This window comes from Sturnus vulgaris, unplaced genomic scaffold, assembly GCF_052056855.1.
Source record: "Sturnus vulgaris isolate bStuVul1 unplaced genomic scaffold, bStuVul1.hap1 Scaffold_184, whole genome shotgun sequence".
Taxonomy (NCBI): Eukaryota; Metazoa; Chordata; class Aves; order Passeriformes; family Sturnidae; genus Sturnus; species Sturnus vulgaris.
In genome coordinates this window covers 90,001-105,421 of record NW_028276123.1, presented here as the reverse complement: position 1 = coordinate 105,421, position 15,421 = coordinate 90,001, and positions in this window count along the sequence as shown.

Genomic DNA, 15,421 nt, shown 5'->3' with positions numbered 1-15,421 from the left:
CAGCAAGCCGTGAGTAGACCTGTTGCCCGTTTCATGGCTGGGTAGACCTGGTGTCCGCAGCATGCCCTGGGTAGACCTGGTGTCCGCAGCTTGGTAGACCTGTTGCCCGTTTCATGCCTGGGTAGACCTGTTGTCCGCAGCAAGCCGTGGGTAGACCTGTTGCCCGTTTCATGGCTGGGTAGACCTGTTGTCCGCAGCATGCCCTGGGTAGACCTGGTGTCCGCAGCTTGGTAGACCTGTTGCCCGTTTCATGGCTGGGTAGACCTGTTGTCCGCAGCAAGCCGTGAGTAGACCTGTTGCCCGTTTCATGGCTGGGTAGACCTGGTGTCCGCAGCAAGCCGTGGGTAGACCTGGTGTCCGCAGCTTGGTAGACCTGTTGCCCGATTCATGCCTGGGTAGACCTGTTGTCCGCAGCATTGAGTGGGTAGACCTGTTGCCCGTTTCATGGCTGGGTAGACCTGGTGTCCGCAGCAAGCCGTGGGTAGACCTGGTGTCCGGAGCTTGGTAGACCTGTTGCCCGATTCATGCCTGGGTAGACCTGTTGTCCGCAGCATTGAGTGGGTAGACCTGGTGTCCGCAGCATGCCCTGGGTAGACCTGGTGTCCGCAGCTTGGTAGACCTGTTGCCCGTTTCATGGCTGGGTAGACCTGTTGTCCGCAGCATTGAGTTGGTAGACCTGTTGCCCGTTTCATGGCTGGGTAGACCTGGTGTCCGCAGCTTGGTAGACCTGTTGCCCGTTTCATGGCTGGGTAGACCTGGTGTCCGCAGCAAGCCGTGAGTAGACCTGTTGCCCGTTTCATGGCTGGGTAGACCTGGTGTCCGCAGCATGCCCTGGGTAGACCTGGTGTCCGCAGCTTGGTAGACCTGTTGCCCGTTTCATGGCTGTGTAGACCTGTTGTCCGCAGCAAGCCGTGAGTAGACCTGTTGCCCGTTTCATGGCTGGGTAGACCTGGTGTCCGCAGCATGCCCTGGGTAGACCTGGTGTCCGCAGCTTGGTAGACCTGTTGCCCGTTTCATGGCTGGGTAGACCTGGTGTCCGCAGCAAGCCGTGGGTAGACCTGGTGTCCGCAGCTTGGTAGACCTGTTGCCCGATTCATGCCTGGGTAGACCTGTTGTCCGCAGCATTGAGTTGGTAGACCTTGTGTCCGCAGCATGCCCTGGGTAGACCTGGTGTCCGCAGCTTGGTAGACCTGTTGCCCGTTTCATGGCTGGGTAGACCTGTTGTCCGCAGCATTGAGTTGGTAGACCTGTTGCCCGTTTCATGGCTGGGTAGACCTGGTGTCCGCAGCTTGGTAGACCTGTTGCCCGTTTCATGGCTGGGTAGACCTGGTGTCCGCAGCAAGCCGTGAGTAGACCTGTTGCCCGTTTCATGGCTGGGTAGACCTGGTGTCCGCGGCATGCCCTGGGTAGACCTGGTGTCCGCAGCTTGGTAGACCTGTTGCCCGATTCATGCCCTGGGTAGACCTGTTGTCCGCAGCATTGAGTGGGTAGACCTGGTGTCCGCAGCATGCCCTGGGTAGACCTGGTGTCCGCAGCTTGGTAGACCTGTTGCCCGTTTCATGGCTGGGTAGACCTGGTGTCCGCAGCAAGCCGTGGGTAGACCTGGTGTCCGCAGCATGCCCTGGGTAGACCTGGTGTCCGCAGCTTGGTAGACCTGTTGCCCGATTCATGCCTGGGTAGACCTGTTGTCCGCAGCATTGAGTTGGTAGACCTGTTGCCCGTTTCATGGCAGGGTAGACCTGGTGTCCGCAGCTTGGTAGACCTGTTGCCCGTTTCATGGCTGGGTAGACCTGTTGTCCGCAGCAAGCCGTGAGTAGACCTGTTGCCCGTTTCATGGCTGGGTAGACCTGGTGTCCGCAGCATGCCCTGGGTAGACCTGGTGTCCGCAGCTTGGTAGACCTGTTGCCCGTTTCATGGCTGGGTAGACCTGGTGTCCGCAGCAAGCCGTGGGTAGACCTGGTGTCCGGAGCTTGGTAGACCTGTTGCCCGATTCATGGCTGGGTAGACCTGTTGTCCGCAGCATTGAGTTGGTAGACCTGTTGCCCGTTTCATGGCTGGGTAGACCTGTTGTCCGCAGCAAGCCGTGAGTAGACCTGTTGCCCGTTTCATGGCTGGGTAGACCTGGTGTCCGCAGCATGCCCTGGGTAGACCTGGTGTCCGCAGCTTGGTAGACCTGTTGCCCGTTTCAAGGCTGGGTAGACCTGGTGTCCGCAGCTTGGTAGACCTGTTGCCCGTTTCATGGCTGGGTAGACCTGTTGTCCGCAGCTTGGTAGACCTGTTGCCCGTTTCATGGCTGGGTAGACCTGGTGTCCGCAGCATGCCCTGGGTAGACCTGGTGTCCGCAGCTTGGTAGACCTGTTGCCCGTTTCATGGCTGGGTAGACCTGTTGTCCGCAGCAAGCCGTGAGTAGACCGGTTGCCCGTTTCATGGCTGGGTAGACCTGTTGTCCGCAGCATGCCCTGGGTAGACCTGGTGTCCGCAGCTTGGTAGACCTGTTGCCCGTTTCATGGCTGGGTAGACCTGTTGTCCGCAGCATTGAGTGGGTAGACCTGTTGCCCGTTTCATGGCTGGGTAGACCTGTTGTCCGCAGCAAGCCGTGGGTAGACCTGGTGTCCGCAGCTTGGTAGACCTGTTGCCCGTTTCATGGCTGGGTAGACCTGTTGTCCGCAGCAAGCCGTGGGTAGACCTGGTGTCCGCAGCTTGGTAGACCTGTTGCCCGATTCATGCCTGGGTAGACCTGTTGTCCGCAGCAAGCCGTGGGTAGACCTGGTGTCCGCAGCTTGGTAGACCTGTTGCCCGTTTCATGGCTGGGTAGACCTGTTGTCCGCAGCATTGAGTTGGTAGACCTGTTGCCCGTTTCATGGCTGGGTAGACCTGGTGTCCGCAGCATTGAGTGAGTAGACCTGTTGCCCGTTTCATGGCTGGGTAGACCTGGTGTCCGCAGCAAGCCGTGAGTAGACCTGTTGCCCGTTTCATGGCTGGGTAGACCTGGTGTCCGCAGCATGCCCTGGGTAGACCTGGTGTCCGCAGCTTGGTAGACCTGTTGCCCGTTTCATGGCTGGGTAGACCTGGTGTCCGCAGCAAGCCGTGGGTAGACCTGGTGTCCGCAGCTTGGTAGACCTGTTGCCCGTTTCATGGCTGGGTAGACCTGTTGTCCGCAGCATTGAGTTGGTAGACCTGTTGTCCGCAGCAAGCCGTGGGTAGACCTGGTGTCCGCAGCATGCCCTGGGTAGACCTGGTGTCCGCAGCTTGGTAGACCTGTTGCCCGATTCATGCCTGGGTAGACCTGTTGTCCGCAGCAAGCCGTGGGTAGACCTGGTGTCCGCAGCATGCCCTGGGTAGACCTGGTGTCCGCAGCTTGGTAGACCTGTTGCCCGTTTCATGGCTGGGTAGACCTGGTGTCCGCAGCATGCCCTGGGTAGACCTGGTGTCCGCAGCTTGGTAGACCTGTTGCCCGATTCATGGCTGGGTAGACCTGGTGTCCGCAGCATGCCCTTGGTAGACCTGGTGTCCGCAGCAAGCCGTGAGTAGACCTGTTGCCCGTTTCATGGCTGGGTAGACCTGGTGTCCGCAGCATGCCCTGGGTAGACCTGGTGTCCGCAGCTTGGTAGACCTGTTGCCCGTTTCAAGGCTGGGTAGACCTGGTGTCCGCAGCTTGGTAGACCTGTTGCCCGTTTCATGGCTGGGTAGACCTGGTGTCCGCAGCAAGCCGTGAGTAGACCTGTTGCCCGTTTCATGGCTGGGTAGACCTGGTGTCCGCAGCATGCCCTGGGTAGACCTGGTGTCCGCAGCTTGGTAGACCTGTTGCCCGTTTCATGCCTGGGTAGACCTGTTGTCCGCAGCAAGCCGTGGGTAGACCTGTTGCCCGTTTCATGGCTGGGTAGACCTGTTGTCCGCAGCATGCCCTGGGTAGACCTGGTGTCCGCAGCTTGGTAGACCTGTTGCCCGTTTCATGGCTGGGTAGACCTGTTGTCCGCAGCAAGCCGTGAGTAGACCTGTTGCCCGTTTCATGGCTGGGTAGACCTGGTGTCCGCAGCAAGCCGTGGGTAGACCTGGTGTCCGCAGCTTGGTAGACCTGTTGCCCGATTCATGCCTGGGTAGACCTGTTGTCCGCAGCATTGAGTGGGTAGACCTGTTGCCCGTTTCATGGCTGGGTAGACCTGGTGTCCGCAGCAAGCCGTGGGTAGACCTGGTGTCCGGAGCTTGGTAGACCTGTTGCCCGATTCATGCCTGGGTAGACCTGTTGTCCGCAGCATTGAGTGGGTAGACCTGGTGTCCGCAGCATGCCCTGGGTAGACCTGGTGTCCGCAGCTTGGTAGACCTGTTGCCCGTTTCATGGCTGGGTAGACCTGTTGTCCGCAGCATTGAGTTGGTAGACCTGTTGCCCGTTTCATGGCTGGGTAGACCTGGTGTCCGCAGCTTGGTAGACCTGTTGCCCGTTTCATGGCTGGGTAGACCTGGTGTCCGCAGCAAGCCGTGAGTAGACCTGTTGCCCGTTTCATGGCTGGGTAGACCTGGTGTCCGCAGCATGCCCTGGGTAGACCTGGTGTCCGCAGCTTGGTAGACCTGTTGCCCGTTTCATGGCTGTGTAGACCTGTTGTCCGCAGCAAGCCGTGAGTAGACCTGTTGCCCGTTTCATGGCTGGGTAGACCTGGTGTCCGCAGCATGCCCTGGGTAGACCTGGTGTCCGCAGCTTGGTAGACCTGTTGCCCGTTTCATGGCTGGGTAGACCTGGTGTCCGCAGCAAGCCGTGGGTAGACCTGGTGTCCGCAGCTTGGTAGACCTGTTGCCCGATTCATGCCTGGGTAGACCTGTTGTCCGCAGCATTGAGTTGGTAGACCTTGTGTCCGCAGCATGCCCTGGGTAGACCTGGTGTCCGCAGCTTGGTAGACCTGTTGCCCGTTTCATGGCTGGGTAGACCTGTTGTCCGCAGCATTGAGTTGGTAGACCTGTTGCCCGTTTCATGGCTGGGTAGACCTGGTGTCCGCAGCTTGGTAGACCTGTTGCCCGTTTCATGGCTGGGTAGACCTGGTGTCCGCAGCAAGCCGTGAGTAGACCTGTTGCCCGTTTCATGGCTGGGTAGACCTGGTGTCCGCGGCATGCCCTGGGTAGACCTGGTGTCCGCAGCTTGGTAGACCTGTTGCCCGATTCATGCCCTGGGTAGACCTGTTGTCCGCAGCATTGAGTGGGTAGACCTGGTGTCCGCAGCATGCCCTGGGTAGACCTGGTGTCCGCAGCTTGGTAGACCTGTTGCCCGTTTCATGGCTGGGTAGACCTGGTGTCCGCAGCAAGCCGTGGGTAGACCTGGTGTCCGCAGCATGCCCTGGGTAGACCTGGTGTCCGCAGCTTGGTAGACCTGTTGCCCGATTCATGGCTGGGTAGACCTGTTGTCCGCAGCATTGAGTTGGTAGACCTGTTGCCCGTTTCATGGCAGGGTAGACCTGGTGTCCGCAGCTTGGTAGACCTGTTGCCCGTTTCATGGCTGGGTAGACCTGTTGTCCGCAGCAAGCCGTGAGTAGACCTGTTGCCCGTTTCATGGCTGGGTAGACCTGGTGTCCGCAGCATGCCCTGGGTAGACCTGGTGTCCGCAGCTTGGTAGACCTGTTGCCCGTTTCATGGCTGGGTAGACCTGGTGTCCGCAGCAAGCCGTGGGTAGACCTGGTGTCCGGAGCTTGGTAGACCTGTTGCCCGATTCATGGCTGGGTAGACCTGTTGTCCGCAGCATTGAGTTGGTAGACCTGTTGCCCGTTTCATGGCTGGGTAGACCTGTTGTCCGCAGCAAGCCGTGAGTAGACCTGTTGCCCGTTTCATGGCTGGGTAGACCTGGTGTCCGCAGCATGCCCTGGGTAGACCTGGTGTCCGCAGCTTGGTAGACCTGTTGCCCGTTTCATGGCTGGGTAGACCTGTTGTCCGCAGCAAGCCGTGAGTAGACCTGTTGCCCGTTTCATGGCTGGGTAGACCTGGTGTCCGCAGCATGCCCTGGGTAGACCTGGTGTCCGCAGCTTGGTAGACCTGTTGCCCGTTTCATGCCTGGGTAGACCTGGTGTCCGCAGCAAGCCGTGGGTAGACCTGGTGTCCGCCGCTTGGTAGACCTGTTGCCCGATTCATGCCTGGGTAGACCTGTTGTCCGCAGCATTGAGTTGGTAGACCTGGTGTCCGCAGCATGCCCTGGGTAGACCTGGTGTCCGCAGCTTGGTAGACCTGTTGCCCGTTTCATGGCTGGGTAGACCTGTTGTCCGCAGCATTGAGTTGGTAGACCTGGTGTCCGCAGCATGCCCTGGGTAGACCTGGTGTCCGCAGGTTGGTAGACCTGTTGCCCGTTTCATGGCTGGGTAGACCTGGTGTCCGCAGCTTGGTAGACCTGTTGCCCGTTTCATGGCTGGGTAGACCTGGTGTCCGCAGCATGCCCTGGGTAGACCTGGTGTCCGCAGCTTGGTAGACCTGTTGCCCGTTTCATGGCTGGGTAGACCTGGTGTCCGCAGCAAGCCGTGGGTAGACCTGGTGTCCGCAGCTTGGTAGACCTGTTGCCCGTTTCATGCCTGGGTAGACCTGTTATCCGCAGCAAGCCGTGAGTAGACCTGTTGCCCGTTTCATGGCTGGGTAGACCTGGTGTCCGCAGCATGCCCTGGGTAGACCTGGTGTCCGCAGCTTGGTAGACCTGTTGCCCGATTCATGCCTGGGTAGACCTGTTGTCCGCAGCAAGCCGTGGGTAGACCTGGTGTCCGCAGCATGCCCTGGGTAGACCTGGTGTCCGCAGCTTGGTAGACCTGTTGCCCGTTTCATGGCTGGGTAGAACTGTTGTCCGCAGCTTGGTAGACCTGTTGCCCGTTTCATGGCTGGGTAGACCTGTTGTCCGCAGCAAGCCGTGAGTAGACCTGTTGCCCGTTTCATGGCTGGGTAGACCTGGTGTCCGCAGCATGCCCTGGGTAGACCTGGTGTCCGCAGCTTGGTAGACCTGTTGCCCGTTTCATGGCTGGGTAGACCTGGTGTCCGCAGCAAGCCCTGGGTAGACCTGTTGCCCGTTTCATGGCTGGGTAGACCTGGTGTCCGCAGCAAGCCGTGGGTAGACCTGGTGTCCGGAGCTTGGTAGACCTGTTGCCCGATTCATGCCTGGGTAGACCTGTTGTCCGCAGCATTGAGTGGGTAGACCTGGTGTCCGCAGCATGCCCTGGGTAGACCTGGTGTCCGCAGCTTGGTAGACCTGTTGCCCGTTTCATGGCTGGGTAGACCGGTTGTCCGCAGCATTGAGTTGGTAGACCTGTTGCCCGTTTCATGGCTGGGTAGACCTGGTGTCCGCAGCTTGGTAGACCTGTTGCCCGTTTCATGGCTGGGTAGACCTGGTGTCCGCAGCAAGCCGTGAGTAGACCTGTTGCCCGTTTCATGGCTGGGTAGACCTGGTGTCCGCAGCATGCCCTGGGTAGACCTGGTGTCCGCAGCTTGGTAGACCTGTTGCCCGTTTCATGGCTGGGTAGACCTGTTGTCCGCAGCAAGCCGTGAGTAGACCTGTTGCCCGTTTCATGGCTGGGTAGACCTGGTGTCCGCAGCAAGCCGTGGGTAGACCTGGTGTCCGCAGCTTGGTAGACCTGTTGCCCGATTCATGCCTGGGTAGACCTGTTGTCCGCAGCATTGAGTGGGTAGACCTAGTGTCCGCAGCATGCCCTGGGTAGACCTGGTGTCCGCAGCTTGGTAGGCCTGTTGCCCGTTTCATGGCTGGGTAGACCTGGTGTCCGCAGCATTGAGTTGGTAGACCTGTTGCCCGTTTCATGGCTGGGTAGACCTGGTGTCCGCAGCTTGGTAGACCTGTTGCCCGTTTCATGGCTGGGTAGACCTGGTGTCGGCAGCAAGCCGTGAGTAGACCTGTTGCCCGTTTCATGGCTGGGTAGACCTGGTGTCCGCAGCATGCCCTGGGTAGACCTGGTGTCCGCAGCTTGGTAGACCTGTTGCCCGTTTCATGGCTGGGTAGACCTGGTGTCCGCAGCAAGCCGTGGGTAGACCTGGTGTCCGCAGCTTGGTAGACCTGTTGCCCGTTTCATGCCTGGGTAGACCTGTTATCCGCAGCAAGCCGTGAGTAGACCTGTTGCCCGTTTCATGGCTGGGTAGACCTGGTGTCCGCAGCATGCCCTGGGTAGACCTGGTGTCCGCAGCTTGGTAGACCTGTTGCCCGATTCATGCCTGGGTAGACCTGTTGTCCGCAGCATTGAGTTGGTAGACCTGGTGTCCGCAGCATGCCCTGGGTAGACCTGGTGTCCGCAGCTTGGTAGACCTGTTGCCCGTTTCATGGCTGGGTAGACCTGTTGTCCGCAGCTTGGTAGACCTGTTGCCCGTTTCATGGCTGGGTAGACCTGTTGTCCGCAGCAAGCCGTGAGTAGACCTGTTGCCCGTTTCATGGCTGGGTAGACCTGGTGTCCGCAGCATGCCCTGGGTAGACCTGGTGTCCGCAGCTTGGTAGACCTGTTGCCCGTTTCATGGCTGGGTAGACCTGGTGTCCGCAGCAAGCCGTGGGTAGACCTGTTGCCCGTTTCATGGCTGGGTAGACCTGGTGTCCGCAGCAAGCCGTGGGTAGACCTGGTGTCCGGAGCTTGGTAGACCTGTTGCCCGATTCATGCCTGGGTAGACCTGTTGTCCGCAGCATTGAGTGGGTAGACCTGGTGTCCGCAGCATGCCCTGGGTAGACCTGGTGTCCGCAGCTTGGTAGACCTGTTGCCCGTTTCATGGCTGGGTAGACCTGTTGTCCGCAGCATTGAGTTGGTAGACCTGTTGCCCGTTTCATGGCTGGGTAGACCTGTTGTCCGCAGCTTGGTAGACCTGTTGCCCGTTTCATGGCTGGGTAGACCTGTTGTCCGCAGCAAGCCGTGAGTAGACCTGTTGCCCGTTTCATGGCTGGGTAGACCTGGTGTCCGCAGCATGCCCTGGGTAGACCTGGTGTCCGCAGCTTGGTAGACCTGTTGCCCGTTTCATGGCTGGGTAGACCTGTTGTCCGCAGCATTGAGTTGGTAGACCTGGTGTCCGCAGCATGCCCTGGGTAGACCTGGTGTCCGCAGCTTGGTAGACCTGTTGCCCGTTTCATGGCTGGGTAGACCTGGTGTCCGCAGCTTGGTAGACCTGTTGCCCGTTTCATGGCAGGGTAGACCTGTTGTCCGCAGCAAGCCGTGAGTAGACCTGTTGCCCGTTTCATGGCTGGGTAGACCTGGTGTCCGCAGCATGCCCTGGGTAGACCTGGTGTCCGCAGCTTGGTAGACCTGTTGCCCGTTTCATGGCTGGGTAGACCTGTTGTCCGCAGCATTGAGTGGGTAGACCTGTTGCCCGTTTCATGGCTGGGTAGACCTGGTGTCCGCAGCATTGAGTGGGTAGACCTGGTGTCCGCAGCTTGGTAGACCTGTTGCCCGATTCATGCCTGGGTAGACCTGTTGTCCGCAGCATTGAGTGGGTAGACCTGGTGTCCGCAGCATGCCCTGGGTAGACCTGGTGTCCGCAGCTTGGTAGACCTGTTGCCCGTTTCATGGCTGGGTAGACCTGTTGTCCGCAGCATTGAGTTGATAGACCTGTTGCCCGTTTCATGGCTGGGTAGACCTGTTGTCCGCAGCTTGGTAGACCTGTTGCCCGTTTCATGGCTGGGTAGACCTGGTGTCCGCAGCAAGCCGTGAGTAGACCTGTTGCCCGTTTCATGGCTGGGTAGACCTGGTGTCCGCAGCATGCCCTGGGTAGACCTGGTGTCCGCAGCTTGGTAGACCTGTTGCCCGTTTCATGGCTGTGTAGACCTGTTGTCCGCAGCAAGCCGTGAGTAGACCTGTTGCCCGTTTCATGGCTGGGTAGACCTGGTGTCCGCAGCATGCCCTGGGTAGACCTGGTGTCCGCAGCTTGGTAGACCTGTTGCCCGTTTCATGGCTGGGTAGACCTGGTGTCCGCAGCAAGCCGTGGGTAGACCTGGTGTCCGGAGCTTGGTAGACCTGTTGCCCGATTCATGCCTGGGTAGACCTGTTGTCCGCAGCATTGAGTGGGTAGACCTGGTGTCCGCAGCATGCCCTGGGTAGACCTGGTGTCCGCAGCTTGGTAGACCTGTTGCCCGTTTCATGGCTGGGTAGACCTGTTGTCCGCAGCATTGAGTTGGTAGACCTGTTGCCCGTTTCATGGCTGGGTAGACCTGTTGTCCGCAGCTTGGTAGACCTGTTGCCCGTTTCATGGCTGGGTAGACCTGGTGTCCGCAGCAAGCCGTGAGTAGACCTGTTGCCCGTTTCATGGCTGGGTAGACCTGGTGTCCGCAGCATGCCCTGGGTAGACCTGGTGTCCGCAGCTTGGTAGACCTGTTGCCCGTTTCATGGCTGGGTAGACCTGTTGTCCGCAGCAAGCCGTGAGTAGACCTGTTGCCCGTTTCATGGCTGGGTAGACCTGGTGTCCGCAGCATGCCCTGGGTAGACCTGGTGTCCGCAGCTTGGTAGACCTGTTGCCCGTTTCATGGCTGGGTAGACCTGGTGTCCGCAGCAAGCCGTGGGTAGACCTGGTGTCCGCAGCTTGGTAGACCTGTTGCCCGATTCATGCCTGGGTAGACCTGTTGTCCGCAGCATTGAGTTGGTAGACCTGGTGTCCGCAGCATGCCCTGGGTAGACCTGGTGTCCGCAGCTTGGTAGACCTGTTGCCCGTTTCATGGCTGGGTAGACCTGTTGTCCGCAGCATTGAGTTGGTAGACCTGTTGCCCGTTTCATGGCTGGGTAGACCTGGTGTCCGCAGCTTGGTAGACCTGTTGCCCGTTTCATGGCTGGGTAGACCTGGTGTCCGCAGCAAGCCGTGAGTAGACCTGTTGCCCGTTTCATGGCTGGGTAGACCTGGTGTCCGCGGCATGCCCTGGGTAGACCTGGTGTCCGCAGCTTGGTAGACCTGTTGCCCGATTCATGCCCTGGGTAGACCTGTTGTCCGCAGCATTGAGTGGGTAGACCTGGTGTCCGCAGCATGCCCTGGGTAGACCTGGTGTCCGCAGCTTGGTAGACCTGTTGCCCGTTTCATGGCTGGGTAGACCTGGTGTCCGCAGCAAGCCGTGGGTAGACCTGGTGTCCGCAGCATGCCCTGGGTAGACCTGGTGTCCGCAGCTTGGTAGACCTGTTGCCCGTTTCATGGCTGGGTAGACCTGGTGTCCGCAGCTTGGTAGACCTGTTGCCCGTTTCATGGCTGGGTAGACCTGGTGTCCGCAGCATGCCCTGGGTAGACCTGGTGTCCGCAGCTTGGTAGACCTGTTGCCCGTTTCATGCCTGGGTAGACCTGGTGTCCGCAGCAAGCCGTGAGTAGACCTGTTGCCCGTTTCATGGCTGGGTAGACCTGGTGTCCGCAGCATGCCCTGGGTAGACCTGGTGTCCGCAGCTTGGTAGACCTGTTGCCCGTTTCATGGCTGGGTAGACCTGGTGTCCGCAGCAAGCCGTGGGTAGACCTGGTGTCCGGAGCTTGGTAGACCTGTTGCCCGATTCATGCCTGGGTAGACCTGTTGTCCGCAGCATTGAGTGGGTAGACCTGGTGTCCGCAGCATGCCCTGGGTAGACCTGGTGTCCGCAGCTTGGTAGACCTGTTGCCCGTTTCATGGCTGGGTAGACCTGTTGTCCGCAGCATTGAGTTGGTAGACCTGTTGCCCGTTTCATGGCTGGGTAGACCTGTTGTCCGCAGCTTGGTAGACCTGTTGCCCGTTTCATGGCTGGGTAGACCTGGTGTCCGCAGCAAGCCGTGAGTAGACCTGTTGCCCGTTTCATGGCTGGGTAGACCTGGTGTCCGCAGCATGCCCTGGGTAGACCTGGTGTCCGCAGCTTGGTAGACCTGTTGCCCGTTTCATGGCTGGGTAGACCTGTTGTCCGCAGCAAGCCGTGAGTAGACCTGTTGCCCGTTTCATGGCTGGGTAGACCTGGTGTCCGCAGCATGCCCTGGGTAGACCTGGTGTCCGCAGCTTGGTAGACCTGTTGCCCGTTTCATGGCTGGGTAGACCTGGTGTCCGCAGCTTGGTAGACCTGTTGCCCGTTTCATGGCTGGGTAGACCTGTTGTCCGCAGCAAGCCGTGAGTAGACCTGTTGCCCGTTTCATGGCTGGGTAGACCTGGTGTCCGCAGCATGCCCTGGGTAGACCTGGTGTCCGCAGCTTGGTAGACCTGTTGCCCGTTTCATGGCTGGGTAGACCTGGTGTCCGCAGCAAGCCGTGAGTAGACCTGTTGCCCGTTTCATGGCTGGGTAGACCTGGTGTCCGCAGCATGCCCTGGGTAGACCTGGTGTCCGCAGCTTGGTAGACCTGTTGCCCGTTTCATGGCTGGGTAGACCTGGTGTCCGCAGCAAGCCGTGGGTAGACCTGGTGTCCGCAGCTTGGTAGACCTGTTGCCCGATTCATGCCTGGGTAGACCTGTTGTCCGCAGCATTGAGTGGGTAGACCTGGTGTCCGCAGCATGCCCTGGGTAGACCTGGTGTCCGCAGCTTGGTAGACCTGTTGCCCGTTTCATGGCTGGGTAGACCTGTTGTCCGCAGCATTGAGTTGGTAGACCTGTTGCCCGTTTCATGGCTGGGTAGACCTGTTGTCCGCAGCTTGGTAGACCTGTTGCCCGTTTCATGGCTGGGTAGACCTGGTGTCCGCAGCAAGCCGTGAGTAGACCTGTTGCCCGTTTCATGGCTGGGTAGACCTGGTGTCCGCAGCATGCCCTGGGTAGACCTGGTGTCCGCAGCTTGGTAGACCTGTTGCCCGTTTCATGGCTGGGTAGACCTGTTGTCCGCAGCAAGCCGTGAGTAGACCTGTTGCCCGTTTCTTGGCTGGGTAGACCTGGTGTCCGCAGCATGCCCTGGGTAGACCTGGTGTCCGCAGCTTGGTAGACCTGTTGCCCGTTTCATGGCTGGGTAGACCTGGTGTCCGCAGCAAGCCGTGGGTAGACCTGGTGTCCGCAGCTTGGTAGACCTGTTGCCCGATTCATGCCTGGGTAGACCTGTTGTCCGCAGCATTGAGTTGGTAGACCTGGTGTCCGCAGCATGCCCTGGGTAGACCTGGTGTCCGCAGCTTGGTAGACCTGTTGCCCGTTTCATGGCTGGGTAGACCTGTTGTCCGCAGCATTGAGTTGGTAGACCTGTTGCCCGTTTCATGGCTGGGTAGACCTGGTGTCCGCAGCTTGGTAGACCTGTTGCCCGTTTCATGGCTGGGTAGACCTGGTGTCCGCAGCAAGCCGTGAGTAGACCTGTTGCCCGTTTCATGGCTGGGTAGACCTGGTGTCCGCGGCATGCCCTGGGTAGACCTGGTGTCCGCAGCTTGGTAGACCTGTTGCCCGATTCATGCCCTGGGTAGACCTGTTGTCCGCAGCATTGAGTGGGTAGACCTGGTGTCCGCAGCATGCCCTGGGTAGACCTGGTGTCCGCAGCTTGGTAGACCTGTTGCCCGTTTCATGGCTGGGTAGACCTGGTGTCCGCAGCAAGCCGTGGGTAGACCTGGTGTCCGCAGCATGCCCTGGGTAGAAGTGGTGTCCGCAGCTTGGTAGACCTGTTGCCCGATTCATGTCTGGGTAGACCTGTTGTCCGCAGCATTGAGTTGGTAGACCTGTTGCCCGTTTCATGGCTGGGTAGACCTGGTGTCCGCAGCTTGGTAGACCTGTTGCCCGTTTCATGCCTGGGTTGACCTGGTGTCCGCAGCATTGAGTTGGTAGACCTGTTGCCCGTTTCATGGCTGGGTAGACCTGTTGTCCGCAGCTTGGTAGACCTGTTGCCCGTTTCATGGCTGGGTAGACCTGGTGTCCGCAGCAAGCCGTGAGTAGACCTGTTGCCCGTTTCATGGCTGGGTAGACCTGGTGTCCGCAGCATGCCCTGGGTAGACCTGGTGTCCGCAGCTTGGTAGACCTGTTGCCCGTTTCATGGCTGGGTAGACCTGGTGTCCGCAGCAAGCCGTGGGTAGACCTGGTGTCCGCAGCTTGGTAGACCTGTTGCCCGATTCATGCCTGGGTAGACCTGTTGTCCGCAGCATTGAGTTGGTAGACCTGGTGTCCGCAGCATGCCCTGGGTAGACCTGGTGTCCGCAGCTTGGTAGACCTGTTGCCCGTTTCATGGCTGGGTAGACCTGTTGTCCGCAGCATTGAGTTGGTAGACCTGTTGCCCGTTTCATGGCTGGGTAGACCTGGTGTCCGCAGCTTGGTAGACCTGTTGCCCGTTTCATGGCTGGGTAGACCTGGTGTCCGCAGCAAGCCGTGAGTAGACCTGTTGCCCGTTTCATGGCTGGGTAGACCTGGTGTCCGCGGCATGCCCTGGGTAGACCTGGTGTCCGCAGCTTGGTAGACCTGTTGCCCGTTTCATGCCCTGGGTAGACCTGGTGTCCGCAGCTGGGTAGACCTGTTGTCCGCAGCAAGCCGTGGGTAGACCTGGTGTCCGCAGCATGCCCTGGGTAGACCTGGTGTCCGCAGCTTGGTAGACCTGTTGCCCGTTTCATGGCTGGGTAGACCTGTTGTCCGCAGCAAGCCGTCGGTAGACCTGTTGCCCGTTTCATGGCTGGTAGACCTGTTGTCCGCCGCCGGCCTGGAAGTACTCCAAGGGGTCGCTGTTTCTCGCTGCCTCCGGCTATGTCATCGTAGAAGGCGGCGTGCGCCACTGCGCCCCCTCGGTCACGTACATCGGTTCTCTTTCCGGCCTCCGCCGCTTCGGGCCCATCTGTCCGTATTATGGGAACGAGGTGACGGGCCGTATCCCCACAGGCTGTTGCCGTGCCTGTGTCCGTGGCGGAGAAGGGCGGACGCGCGTGCGGTCGCCAGGGCCAGAAGAACACCGCCGATGTCGGGGCGAGTCGCGTGGCTTCGTCCGGCTTCCCGTCTTACCCAGTTCGACTGGGACAGGTTAGCCCAGAGAGAGAGACCGATGCGATCCGAGAGCCGCTCCCCGGCCCAGGCGAGGCTGCGTGCTCAGTCGGGGGAGAAGCGAGAAAGCCCCCAGAGAGACCGATGCGATCCGAGAGCCGCTCCCCGGCCCAGGCCGAGGCTGCGTGTTCAGTCCGGGGGAGAAGCGAGAAAGCCCCCAGAGAGAGCGATGCGATCCGAGAGCCACCGCGCTCCCCCGGCCCAGGCGAGGCTGCGTTGTTCCAGGCGGGGGAGAAGCGAGAAAAAGGCCCAGAGAGAGGGCGAGAAAGCCGCGAGTGTGTCCCGCTCCGGCCCGGCTGCTGCCGGTTTCGTGACAACGGGGAGCCGGGCGCCCGCTCGCTCCCCCGGGGATGGTGGCGGGCGAGGCGGCGGCGCCTCGCCCCTTTTCTGCCCGGCCTTAAGCCGGGGCCCCGCCCGCTCGCCGGGTGCGGCATTTCTTCGGCTGTCGGTCCCGGTGCACGCTGGTGGCCGGCAGCCGGGGCTGGATTTCTGTGGGGCCGGCCCGGGGTTGTGTTGAGCCTGCCCGGGCTTTCCCTGGCCCCCCTCCCCGAGAGCCCCCCGGGCGTGGCTCGCTTGGCCGAGGTT